General features: G+C 50.1%; 1 long non-coding RNA gene across 1 annotated transcript; it reads left to right on the top strand.

Moving 5' to 3' along the window:
* The first annotated feature begins 3,513 nt into the window (after positions 1-3,513).
* On the top strand, positions 3,514-13,371 carry LOC129656302 (uncharacterized). The gene is made up of 3 exons (XR_008716316.1): positions 3,514-3,642; positions 12,054-12,274; positions 12,753-13,371. It is a non-coding gene; the product is annotated as an uncharacterized LOC129656302 (long non-coding RNA).
* Positions 13,372-14,050: the final 679 nt, after the last annotated feature.

Below are 14,050 nucleotides of genomic sequence, written 5' to 3'. Positions count from 1 at the left end.
TCTTCTGAAATTGGGGAAAAGATGTTTCCCTTGCAAGGCCTGTGTAAGACCGGATGTGAAAGTGAGGGGCAAGGGAAAGGGCTGAGTTGCCACTCCTTGCTGCTGTTTAAGGAACATCCTTTGAGGCTCATTCTGCCGGATGGCTGGAGGACTCTGGAGGCCTGGATACTTGTCTCTAAGATGCTGCGTGACGCTGGACATGTCTTCTGCCCTGGGCTTCGGCGTCCTGCTCTGGACCATGAACCACCCTATGGGAGGCAGAGGAGCCAGGACTGTCCTGAGTTTAGTGCCCAGAATGGAGCTGGGCAGACAGGGCATCTCGTGTTCATCCCAGGTTGTGTTCTTGTTTAACAAACATTTTTGGGGGTGCTTATTTATTTATTTATGACTTACGAGATCTTAGTTCCCCAACCAGAAATCCAACCTGGGCCTGTGTAAGTGAAAACCCATGTCTTAACCACTGGACCGCCAGGGAATTCCCTCATTTAACAAACTTTTAGCTGAGCCTCTCCTAAGTACCAGACCCTCTCCAAGGAGGGGAGATATTGTGATGAAACTAGATCTGCAAAATCCTGGCTTTCCAAAACTCCTTTATAGTAGGGGACGTGAATAGTATCAAGTCAAAAAAATCAAAAAAGAAGGTTACATTAATGAGATGTGCTACACAGAGGGGATAAAGGATAGGGAGAGGGGTTCCTTTAGATGGGGTGGCCAGGGGCAGTCAGGGGAGAGGCTCCGAAGAGGTTCGAGGAGCAACCTGCCTGGAGATGTGAGGATGAGCTGGCTGTGTGACTAGCAGAGGCCTGGGGAAGTAAGAGAGAACCAGCTCACATCGGGCTTTACAGGCTCTTAAGGAGTGTGAACTTTCCTCCAAGAGCCATGGGAAGCCTTTGAAAGGATTAAAGCCAGGGCATGACATAATCTGATGCACTGGTTTAAAAGGTTACTCGGGTTCCCTTGCAGAGAATGTATTGCGTGGAGGAAAGGATCCTGCCGGCCTGTCCATCTCGGCTCTGAATCCTGCCCTGGCCCTGCCCCCTCCTTAAGGGGTCCTCCCCGACTCTCCCTACCCCTCCTCCACCCCACGGCTCCAGACTTGCCATGGTCCTGGGTGTGGGGTGGGGGCGGGGAGCACCAGGGCCCCCAAGGCTGAGTCCTGGCTGGCTGACCCCCGGGGCAGCCTGGGCTGGAGGCTGCAGGCGGGGACCCATGTGTAGGAATAGTGGGCGTGGGCATGGCTACCCTGCCTGCTTCCACCCACTGCATGGGGCAGGCCCCCTACCCCCACCCCGCATGGGGCTTTTGAATTAAAAAGTCTTAACTTTTTCTTTTAAATGGCAGCTCTGTGTACTGTACATGGTAATTAATACATTAGCATTTATGCAAAATACCATCACAGCCGGGCTGGTATGTCAGCTGCCTTCCCGAGCTGCAAAAATGTGAGCGCCCCGAGGTACCTCAGACAGGCCCCCACCCCTAGCAGACAGCTCCCTCTGACCTGGCGGTTCACTAAGCGTGTCTGCCTGTGTGTTTCTGTGGGTGCTGGCTCATGTGTGTGTGCGCTGCTTCCTGTGAGGGTCTATAGGTTTGCATGTATCCTCGTGTGTGTGTGCACACACACGTGCTTCTGTGTTGACATGAAGGCACCTGAGTGGTACGTGAGGGCACCCCTGTGTCTGTGTGTGCCCATGATGACTTGGGAGTGAGTGACTAAGAGTGAGATTTTATATGCATGCCTCTCTGAATATGTGTGTGTACGTCTTTGTGTGCCCAAGGACATATCTACTGGTCTGTGTATTTGTGACTAGGTATGTGTGAATGAAAGTGTGTGTCTGCGCATGTCTGTATGTGCACCTGGATATACTCAGTGTGTGTCCGTGCGTCTGTGTGGGTTATGTGCACAAATGCATGTGTGCATGGATGTGTATGTTTGTGTTCATCTGTGTATATTAGTTGGCACACGTGTATGAGTATTCGTGTGTATCAGGCACGCCTACGGAGTCTGCTGTTTGTGTCTTTTCATCTGTGTGTCAGTAGGGCTGTGTGTGTCTCTGTTTGGATATACCCATGTGCATTTCTGTACATGTTGAAGTGTGTGTGTGTGTGTATGTGTGTATGAGATGCTTGCTAGAGTGGTTCCTAATTGAAGTTGTGATGCAGTGGAAAGAACAGCCCCCTGGGAATAGTGGCATCTGAGTTCAAGCCCTGGCTGCACCGCTTGCCCGTTCTGTGACCTTGGGAGAGTCGCTTGGCCTCTCCACGCCTCATTTTCCTCACCTATAAACCGGGGCTGATGATCTGACCCTGCGCAGAATGACAGTAACGGACATGCACTGGGCGCTGCATGCCCTCCATCAAGGAGCCCACGGTGCAGTGGGGAGACGAGCCCATACCTAGGCGGTGACACCAAGGCCATGAGGGTGATGGCGCAGAGGGTTGGGCCGAAACTCATCTAGCCCTGAGCAGGAGATGGGGTGGGCTGGGGGCAGGGAAGGCTTCTGGGAAGAGGCCGTTGTTGAGCAGGGTCTTGGAGGATGAGAAGGGGTGAGTCAGATGAAGAAGCAGAGAAGAGCAAGCCAGGCTGAGGGAGCACAGGCATGGACTTGTCTGGCCCCTTTGGGGTGGCTTGAGACAGGGAGAAAGTTGGGGGGTGTGTAGCTGGTGGAGACCACCCAGTGCATGGGGGAGCCTGTGAAGAAGACCTTTAGGAAGGAGAGTCTGGGTCTAGCTTCTGCGGGGAGGCTGTGACTGCAGGTGAGGGGTAATCCAGAGACAGTGACCCTGAGTGAGGCAACAGGGAGGAAGGGGAGAGGAGGGGACACAAGGTGTTGCTGAGTCAAAATCAATACCACGCAGAAGTTGATTAGATAAGAACAGAAGACTGTTGTAGGCAGAGCTAAAGAGCAGGTGCAAAAGCCCAGCAGCAAGAGAGAAAGTGGTGTCTGGGAAGAATTACAAAAGGCTTAGGGAGGTGGGAGGATGCAGGAGAGAGAGAGAAAGAGCACAGGCCCCCTGTAGGGGCCTGGAGGTGGGTTAGTAGGCAGAATGTTTAAGGGAGACAGTTGGGAGGAGGCACTGACCGTAGGGGATTGCCAGGTCAGTTTGGTGTTTTAGGAAACCTTTCCTTTCCCCTTCTTGCCCTTGTCCAAAGCTTGCCCAGGGGGTCCTTGGTTCTCTGATCTACAGATCAGATGGGGCTGATGATCTGGGCCATTGCCATACAGTTGTGAAGTTGATTAAAGCTGGCCCTGGTGATATATCCCTGCCCTCTAGGAACGTCTGACAGCACATCATAGGGGCTGATTAAGTATTTGGTGAATAAGTGGTCTGTACTCTTGCCTGGAAAATCCCATGGACAGAGGAGCCTGGTAGGCTGCAGTCCATGGGGTCACTAAGAGTCGGACATGACTTCATTTTCACTTTTCACTTTCATGCATTGGAGAAGGAAATGGCAGCCCACTCCAGTGTTCTTGCCCGAAGAATCCCAGGGACGGGGCAGCCTGGTGGGCTGCTGTCTATGGGGTCTCACAGAGTCGGACACGACTGAAGCGACTTGGAGGAGGAGGAGGGGAAATCTGGGAAGACTTCCCAGATGAGGTGACCACCAAGCTGGATCCTAGAGCTGGAGTGGAAATTAGCCAGGTGAGAGGGGAGGGAGATGCATGGTCCAGGCGGGGGTGGGAGGGGGGAACGTGTGACAGCGCAGAGGGCTGGGATGATTGTAAGTCATTCAGTGAAGCCTGGAGACGGGTGTGGTTGGAGTGGGATAGAGACCTGCATTATCAGCCTAAGGAACAGAGATTCCACCTGACCCGCACCCCACCCCCTGCCCCGCACTCTACCCCCTGCCCTGCCCCTGGCAATGTGAAGTTTTGTAAATTTTATAAATGTGGTTCTGGGTACGGGGTATTGGATCTTGATTGAGGGAAGGTAGAGTTAAGGACACAGAGGCAAGTGAAGGGGTCTTCTGTGTCTTAGTTTGGGGTAATGACCATGCTGCTAGACCTCTTGGATTTCTTTTAAAGAATGGGGCATCAAGCTGTTTTGTTTGATTTTGGTTTTTGGGAGGCTGCCCCCCATGGCTTGTGGGATCTCAGATCCCCTGACCAAGGATTGAATCCAGGGCCAGGATAGTGAAAGCGCCAAGTACTAACCACTGGACCAGCAGGAAATTCCTACCAAGCTTTTTTCAATGAAGGCATACATAGGACAACAGCAGGAGACCCCACCCCACACCCTCCCACTGTCCAGCCCTGTGACCTTGGCTTGGCCAAGTCAGTTAGCTTCTCAGGGTTTTAGATGGTTCTTGGGAAACGAGACCGTAGGAGGTGAAGCAGTAGAAAGGGAGGGGTGTGGGGAAGGGCTTTGTTTCCCTCATCTCTCGCTAGGAGGGTCCCATCAGGGCACAGGAGGGCCGGGAGACGGGAAGAGCTCTCTCCTTCCCCCTGCCCCCGCTGGACTGGAGCAAGGTGAGGACGAGGACAAGGCGAGCTCATGTATTTTCATGCCATGGCCTTGACACTCAGCCCCACAGTCCCAGCTCACGGGCTGGGAGGCTGCTCTGGGGTGGGCCGACCCGACCCGCAAGCAGACACTCCGCTATTGTTCAAAATGGAATTGGTCCCAGGAAGCTTGGAGCCTGCGAAAACCACTATGAATTTTGCAAAACAGCTCTGAGGCGGTAAAGCATGTCAGAAGAATCAAATGCGGAAATCCCTATTTAGAAACTCCACTCTGGACAGGCATGACGTGCCCTGAGAAGATGGGGTGCAGGGGCTCCGGGGCTCCAAATCTCCCCTGTAGCCTTGGAGGGTGCCTAGCCCACAGCAGAGGGGAGACAGCCCCGCAGCCCCCGCCCCTGGCCCGGCCCCAGCTTCTTCTGGGTTTGCCTGGCTGGGGTTGAGCCCTTCATAAGGCACTTCCCTCTCCCATTCTTTCTTAATGTACCTATACTTTTTTTTTTCTTTTGAAGCCAGCTTTATCATTTTGTAAAAAAGGATACATATGCTCACTGCAAAAAATTCAGACAATATGGAAAAGTTCAAAGAAAAATGTAAAAATCACCTCAGATTTCACCATCCAGAGATAACCACATAACATTTTGGTGAGCGTCCTTCCAGACTTCTCTCTGTGCATAAATATACACAAATAGACTCCACGTATGCGGTTCTACCCTGAGCGAGATCAGACGACACATGCTGTTCTGTCACCTGTTTCTTTTTTTCCTCCACTCAGCAATATGTCATGGACATCCTCATGTCAATACATATAGATCCACCTCAAGTTCTGAATGCTTGTATTATACGTTTGAATATACCTCACTTACCCAGTCCCCAGCTGATGGCGATAGATGTTTTTCCAATTGTTTTGCTCTTGTAAGCATCCCTGCAATGATAGTCTGCGTGCCTATCTTTGTGCATTCATTCATTCATGCCACAGATGTTAATCAAGGGTGTTCTACATGCCAGGCCAGTGCCAGGCTGGGAATAGGAATGGGGACGAAAACTACATGGTTGGTCCTTGTTTTTGCAGAGTTTATGATGTAGTGAGGAGACAGGACAACCAGCCCCTGCCAGCAGGGAAGACAGCGATTTTTTGCGATGAGCTTATGTCTTAAGCATTTACAGAAATAACTATCCAATTAGCACATGATATGCAGTACAGAGTACACAGAGTACGAAGGAAAAGAGAGAGAGTCAGACAGGAGAAGGCAACTTAGACTTGGGAGTCAGGGAGGGCTTCTCTGAGGAGGTGACTCTCAGGTTGAAAGATGAGTGGACAGGAGACAGAGGAAGAGAAAATGATGGGTGGGTGTGGAGGGGAACAGCAAGAGGTCTTCACTTAAAGGAAGCCGTATTTTCAATGACTAACATACGGAAAATTCCCAAAAATGGGATTGCTGGGTCAAAGGGTAAGTGGAGCTTGCATTTCATCACATATTGTAAATTGCTTTCCGCAAAGGTGTTGCTTTTTACAGTCTCATAAAGGGTACGTGGAAGGGGTTGTCGGGAGAGTCCGTGAAAGTCAGTGCAAGAAGGCAGCGAGGGCTAAGTGGTTGCATACAGGAAGCCAGCCGGTCGCTGCTGTTGCCATTATTATTATAATGATCTTTGCCAATCTAATCGGTGAAAAATGATATCTCATCTTTGTTTTTAACCAATGTGTCTTTTTTCTTCCTGATTCTGCAGGAAATTGAGCCCTTGGGGGGAAATGAACTATCTTTCTTTCTTAGCCACCTTTGTCAGAACCTTCCTGTGCCCTGGGAGAGGCAGGAAATGTTCAGGGTCCTTGGCCTGCGGTCCCATCCTCCCAGTAATGCCCTCGGGACTTAGAAATGATTCCAAATCCCTCGTGGCTCTGGGTCTCCTGAGGCAGGTGGAGGGCGGTTTGACACCCGGGCAGGATGGGAGTGATGCCCTTGGGGAGGGTCAGGCAGAGAGGTAGGGGCGCTGCAGCCAGAGTCCACATGCCATTAGGAGTGCTTGGAGATCCCAGGTGTTGCTGGAGGATATTAATGCAGCTAGATGAATATTAACAGAGTGGCTATTAATATTAATGACAATAATAAACAAGTGTGGGGATTATTTTTAAAGAGGGCTGCTGCTCCAGCTGTTGCCTCCGTTCATTAAGAAGCTTCTGAGGTCCTCAGCCCTCCTCTCCCCAGGCCTCATGCAGGACTCAATGGATCCTAGCGACCTTTTCCCTGGGCTGGGACTGAGCCAGAAGGGCCTTTCCAACACTTTGGACTGAACGAGAATCAATGCAGGAAACCCCGAGTTTCCGTCCAAGGCGCTCTGGGCCAGTGAGCGGATGGGGGCCAAGGAAGGGATGAATTGGCTTGTGTGAGGGCAGCCAGCTGCCAAGACGCCACTTCTGACCCTCTCAGGCGTAAGGCCCCGGTGTCTTCATCCCCAGAGGAGCATGGGCAGGGGGCTTGCAAGGGGCCCATTTCTTGCAGAGGTGGCGGGAGGAATTACCCTGCTAAAGTGGTCATGAATTATAGAAGAAGAAGGGGGAGGAAGGCCCAGAATATCATATGTGTAAATAAACCGGAGTGGCTGCCAGACATAAAAGCCAGCCACCAAGCTCTTGGACCCACAGCGCCCCTTCTCCCACGACCCGCTTGTGCCAAGTACCACAGTGAGTCGCTTACCACCTCCTTCTTCAAAGGATTTGTTAATAAGTCAATGACGGAACATCTAAAGGGGAAAAATATTTCTCTTTATAGTTGCAGATAATTGTCCCAGGAAAAAAAAAAACAACAAACCTTTAATTACAACTCACATGGAGAAAGCTTGATTTGTGGGCAGAGCCCAAATGCTGAGGAGCTGGATGTAAAATATTTGTAATATTTAGGGAACCTAGAGTTTTACATAAAAGTAAACAGCATTGCCTGAAGGCACAATTTCCAGCAACACAATAAAATGTGCAGTGAATTTATGGCGGCCATCCATTAGCTCTTACCAAGGCAACGTCGCCCCTATCTGTCGTCCATCATTATAATAGAGGGTTAATGCACCGAATTTACATAAAAAAGTCATATTGTCTGCATGAATTATTTACACTCGAAGCTGTTTTTACAGCTTGGTTTCAAGCTGGATTCTGGGAGAGATTCTGCCAGTAAATTACTCTGTGGAGACCTGGTTCTATAACTACACACGGAGCCGGCAATGAAAAGAAAGGAAAATGGGCCGGCCCTGGCGGGTCGTTGGCGCTGACGCCTCCCTGGTGGGGGCTGGAGGCAGCGGTGTGGGCTTGGGAGGCTGTGGGACTTTGCTGCTGCAGATGAACCTCTGTGTCTGGGCCCGTGGCTTCGTGGTTGCTGCTTATGCATGTGGTCAAGAGTAGTTTGGGCTCGTTGGAAAAGCAGTGATCCTCCAGAGGTGTCCAAGGGCTCTTGGTGGCTGAAGTTAGGTTTCTCTCCCGGAGAGGGAGAGGATCTGCTGTGTTGGTTGGAGTGGGGGCCTAGCTCCGCAGTGTGAGGGAGACCCAACGTCCCCATTGTACAGATGGGAAGACTGAGCCCCCAAGAGGCACCTACTTGAGAAGCAGGAAGCCTATTCATCCCAGGTGGGCCTGGGGAATGTGGGATGTGCACACACTTCAGATATGGGGAGAGAGTGGGGCTGGGATGGGGCATCCTTGGAGGACATACACAGAGTCCCCAAGATGCCATCTCAGCCCTATGTTTTCTAGGAAGTTTAGTGAATCAAAGGCAGTTTTTGTGGTTGGGCCGGGGATGAGCCATTGTGTGGCACTGGGTCCTTAAACTCTCTTCACTTTAGGGTTTGGGGGACTGGGGGGAGCTGCTCATGCTTCCAGGTGATGTGGAGGTTGGGGAGCTGGTCACACAGTGGAAACACACCTGGATTTTAAATTCAAAGCCAGCTGTGTGGCCTTGGGCAAGGCTTTTAGCTTCTGGGAGCTCAGTTTCCTCATCTGTAAAATGGGGTTTTTAACTCCAGCTCTCCCAGCCTGTACCACATGCCCCCTCACGGGCAAATGGCAAGAGGCTCAAATGGAATAATGTGCCGCCCTGGGAGGTGTGTGACGCGTCACCAGCAAGGCCACCGCAGACAGAGGTCAGCAGAGGGAAACCTTGAGGTTAGGGGGACTGATAAAGGGACTTGGAGAGTGAAAGACAGACAGATGGAGAGAGGCGGCCAGAGAGCCAGACACAGATAAAAAACAAATCCCAGAGACAGAGAGACAGGTAGAGACAAAGAACAAACACACAGAAACAAAGAGAAAGGGATGGAGCAGAGGGAAGAGTCGAAGGTCCCAGGGAGAAGGAATCAGGCAAACTCAGGCTAAGACTCGGACATCCTAGAACCCTGAGGGTGTTACTATGGCTGGTGAAGAGGTTGGCAGGGTGGGATCTGCACTGGGGCCACTTCTTGCCTGGACCCCCTTTCTCCCTCCAGGCCAAGTGGCTGGGCTTCTCTGGCCTGCAGACTCCTGCCCCACCTCTCTCTGCTTTTCTTTAGCACCAGGAAGCCTGGGCCGGATGCCGGCCCCTTCCTCCCCCATCCCCCACACCTGGGACAGGCATGTGCTTGTCGCTGCTGCTCTCTGGGTCTCCCGCCCTCCCGGAGCAGGCACAGCGGGTCCCAGGGGCCTGGAGACAACAAATGACTCCCTGCTGACGGGTTGCTGGCTGCCTCCTGCCTGCCAGCCCTTTCCGCTGCACACGGCAGATAATCATGTAAGGCAAGGGAACCCCTCCTGCCCGTGGTCGTGTGATTTAAACCTGAACTTTGCTTTGCTTTCATCCTCCGGAGAAGCGAGATTTAGATGATAAATTTCTCTGTCTTCTTGGGAGCGTGCACACACATGTGCGTACATACACACATACACACATGCCACAGACTCCCTAGGTGTGAATTCTTACACACAAACGTTGTCCTCCTCAGTTGCAAACCACATGTCTACACATTCATGTAGGATGCATCTGTGTGCACACACCTGCCATCCAGGGAACTTGCGGCTGCTGGTCAGGGCAGGAAGAAGATGCTGAAACAGCTGGGAAGGGTAGGGTGGGTGGGGGAGGGCGAAGTGAGCAAGCAACACCGAAATTGTCAGAAGCTCTCCAAACCTCACCCCACCGGGTTGCCTATAAGAAGGGAATGGGGGTTTGCGTTTTTGTGTGAATATGTGTGTACAAGTCTGTGTGCTTATGTGTGGGTGTTCCCAAGTGTGGGTACCTTTGTGGGTGCCACTGGCCTCAGGCAAGCTAGTGCCTCCCAGCATCACTTCTCTCTGGCCACTGAGGGTTCTGCCAGTTCTGACTTTTGCCTCCCTGGGTGACCTCGAAGGTGCTTGACCCTGAGTCTTGAGTAAACTGGGCATGCACACGCATGTGTGTGTGTGTGTGTGTGTGTGTGACAGTGTGTTCGGGGAAAGATCTGAGAGTGTGTTTTGCTTAATAGAAGAATTAGTGAGGGTGAGGACCTGATCACTTAAAACTGTGCCCTTCCTGTTTCCTGCTCCTTCTCTGCTTTAAAATTCTCCATCTCAGCCATCACTATTTAAAAAAAAAAATTTATATATTTATTTGGCTCCGCTGGGTCTTAGTTGTGGCCTGTGGGGTCTAGTTCTGTGATCAGGGGTCAAAGCTCGGCCTCCTGCATTGGGAATGCGGAATCCTAGCCACTGGACCACCAGGGAAGTCTCAACATCCATCACTATTGAACACATTATATTTATTTAGTTTCTAATTTCTCTCTCCCCTGCAAGAATATAAACTCTAAGAGGGTAAGAAATTTTAGCTCTTTTGTTCACGTTAGTATCCCCACTATTAGGACCATCTCTGTCTCACTGTGTGTTCAATAAATATTTGTTGAATGAATGAACCCATGAATAACTTCATCATCTCTTTCCAAGAGTTCTCTTAAGTGTCAGTTTCTTTCCCCCTCTATGTTAATCATAGAGCACCATCTGTGGACCAGTAAGAGCTGACATCACCAAGGTGCAAATAAAGGATGGAAAGGGAGGAGAAAGGGGAAGTTCCTTTTTAAGAGAAAGTTGCTTATCTTTCCAGGAGCAGTTTTGACAGAGTTCTGAGAATGAATAATAGATTTCAGGGTATCAAAAAGGGAGGTGGAGCAGACCAGGTAAAGACAGTTGTTTTGGAGAAGAGTTGGAGGGGGGCAGGAAAAACATATTAGCTGGAAGAGGCATTGGGGTCCCTAAATCATTCTCAGTGACATGATGACATTCATCAACCTTCCTGTCAAGTGACCCAGGTCCATGGTATGTGGTAACTTAAGTAGGTTTTCAGGTATTTGTAACAGGGAGTATCTCACTAAATGAGGGAATTAATGGAAAACTGTCTAGGTCTGAGCTTTCCAACACAGGAGGCATTGGCCAAGCACGTGTGGCTATTGAGCATGTAACTGTCACTTTCTTTTTTTAAATTTTGAATATTGTGTTAATTTATACTGTCCAGCAAAGTGATATATATATATATGTATATACTTTTCCATTCTGGTTTATCACAGGATATTGAACATAGTTCCCCATGCTCTACAGCGGAAACTTGCTGTGTGTTCATCCTCTATGTAACAGTTTATATCTGCTAATTGCAAACTCCGAGTCCATCCCACCTCACCGCCCTCGACACCACAAGTCTGTTCTGTTTGTGTCTGCTTCTGTTCTGTAGATAAGTTCACTTGTGACATGTTTATATTTTTGATGTGGACCATTTAAAAAATCATTATTGATTTTGTTACAATATTGCTTCTGTTGTTTTATGTTTTGGTTTTTTGCCTGCAAGGCATGTTGGATCTCAGCTTCCCTGACCAGGGACCCAACCCGCACCCCGTGCATTAGAAGATGAAGTCAGTCTACTCATAGGCAAAATAGAGATACTTTAAATTTCGTACCAGGATTGAAAGGATTAGGCTGCTATTATCACTGTTATTGTTTTAGGTGTATAAGCAAAACTGCACAGATCCAGGAAGGGAAGAATGTCCTAACAGAAATTCACATGAAAAAGAGCCAGAGTTTTGGCTGATCTCAAATTAGCATGAGGGCCAAGCATGGGTGGTAAAATCTGTGACACTCAGGAAACACGGCAGTGACCCTTGGAGCCAGCGTGGGTTCAGCAGACCAGGCACGTCTTTCAGATTCTCACCGGCTTACTGACGGGTGGCTGAAGGAAGTGAGCTAGCATGTGTGGACTGGGATCTATTTACCGAGCACCTACTTGTACTGGATGTCTCGCATGGCCTTCTTCTTTTTTTTAATCTTATTTATTTATTTTTGGCTGCCGAGTCTTCATTGCTGTGCACAGGCTTTCTCAAGTTGTGGCGAGCAGGGGCTCCTCTCTAGTTGTGGTGCTCAGGCTTCTCACTGTTGTGGTGTGCGGGCTTCAGTAGTCATGGTGTTACCTGCGGCATGTGGAATCTTCCCAGATCAGGGATCAAACTCACGCCCCCTGCATTGGCAGGCGGATTCTTAACCACTGGACCACATCAGGGAAGTCCCATCACATTCGTCATGTTGATCTTCAGAAGCTTGTGCACTAGATGTGACCATTCTTTATTTTGCAGATGAGAAACTGAGTCTCCAGGGAGTTAAGTGACTCGCCCAAGACCCGTGGAGCTGGGATTCACGCCTGGATCTGCCTGGCCCTTTCTGCTGTATCACGTGGCTCTCCCAGACACTGGACAGGATCTCTTATGACTCTTGACGACACGATGGATGGTGTGAGGGCACAGAAGGGGCGCCCATCTGAAGGACAACCATGGGATGTTCTTATAAGTGGGAACAGGTCAGTCTGTAAAGGTCTTTAGAGGCTGCTGTGGGGCTCTGCCTGCTCCCCAGTTCTGACCAGTATATGCCAAGGACCAGAAGAAGATGCAGAGCGTGCAGGCCTTTAACAGTAGGAGGTAGGGAGGACAGAGAAAAAGGACAGAGAAAAGCTCAGATAGCAGGATCAGGGTCTAGAGAGATCGCAACAGACTGGAGTGAAGAGGTGAACTTAGCAGGATGAAATGTCATGGGAATAAATGCTGGGGCCCATCTTGCCGACAGGAAAAAAAATTGTAGAGAGGAATAGCAGCTTATGAGAAAGGGATTTAGGAGTTCAGGGATCAGTAGGTTCCGTATGAGTCAGTGGGCTACATTAATAGAGGTATGGGGTTTGAGTCAGGGGAGGTGACCACCAGCCTGATCCAGCCTGCTCTCTGTCTTGGGGCGGTCTCTTTTGTACATATCTGAAGGTCATGTGCTGGTATCTGCTTTTTCAGCTCTTCTCCTTTTTTTGAGGGGGTAGAGATAGAACCCTTCTGGAGTTCAATCCTTGGAATCCAGAGCAGCCCTCTAGAACGACACCTTTGAAAGTGGAAAAGAAGCTGCAGATTTTCTGAACACTTTATGAACAGTAAGTCCTGGGTCTGATCTTTATGCCAAACCTCCCTCGTTTGGTGAGAGGAAAGTTCTAGTCCCTGAATATTGTGGAACAGGGAGGGGTCCAGGTTTCCTTGGCTACCGGCCAGGTGTGTCCACTGCTTTTCCAGCTGCCTGCCTTCCTCTGCTCTTGGAGCCCTGAGCCCAGTGGTCAGCAGTTTGCTGGAGCCTGATGGGGCTGGTTCCTCCTGTGCTGGAGGCGGGCAGGAACGAGAACCTTGTGGTTGCTCATGTCAGGGCTGGATCCCTGCTCAAGCTGGAGTGTCACCTGCCAAGCTGAATTCGGCACAGGAAGCGCCTGGCGGGGAGATGTACTGTTTGGAGGTTCTGTTCCACTCTGAAATGCATTTCTTCTGGCAGCTGCAGTGAAGTGAAGCTGTTGCACTTCCTTCTCTCTTGCCAGAATCACAGCCACTTTTTCCTGAGAAAGAAACAGGGCTGCAGACAGTTTGACTCATTAAATACTTCTTTTCCTCTTAAATCTGATTTTGTAATTTTCTTTTTTTTTGCATGAATGGAAAATCCAAACGAATTATATTGAAATAAACAAGGCATTTGTGATGGGAGGGTTAAAGCAGAATGTTGGGGGTGGGGAAAGGGTTTGGAGATGCCTCACATTTCTGCACACAGGCTGCTCATAGCCTGTTGAGGAGGGGAGTGAGAGAGTGTTCATGTTCTGCCCTCCTCCCAGCCCAGAGGAACCTTTTTCTCCTGGTGTCTTGGGGATTCACTGAGAAAGGCCGTGGGGAAGGGAACTCTCATTTATCAAGAACCTACTAAGTGCTAGGCCTGTAATATGGGTAATGTCATTCAATCCTCATAGCAACCTTAGGGGATACGGGGACCCATTCTGTAGATAAGGAAAGTTGAGGCTCAGAGGGATTAAGGTGAACCAGCCAGGGATACACAGGGATTTGAACCTCCATCTGTCTGTCCTCAAATGCCATGCTCTTTTTGCTCCTCCTTGTTACTCTGAGCAGTTGTATATTGAGCTGGGGGACATAAAAGGAGGAAGAGGTGGAGAAGAAGAAAGGTGAGGAGACATCGACCACTGAGGAATCGGCATCCTACCTGGCGAGACAGAACAAAATGCTGACTGATGAGAGTGAGCCAAGCCCTAGTTGCTGGGTTCTGGCAA

Source organism: Bubalus kerabau, chromosome 6 (assembly GCF_029407905.1).
Source record: "Bubalus kerabau isolate K-KA32 ecotype Philippines breed swamp buffalo chromosome 6, PCC_UOA_SB_1v2, whole genome shotgun sequence".
NCBI lineage: Eukaryota > Metazoa > Chordata > Mammalia > Artiodactyla > Bovidae > Bubalus > Bubalus kerabau.
Note: the sequence above shows the minus strand (reverse complement) of the source record. Positions and strands in the feature narration are given on the sequence as shown.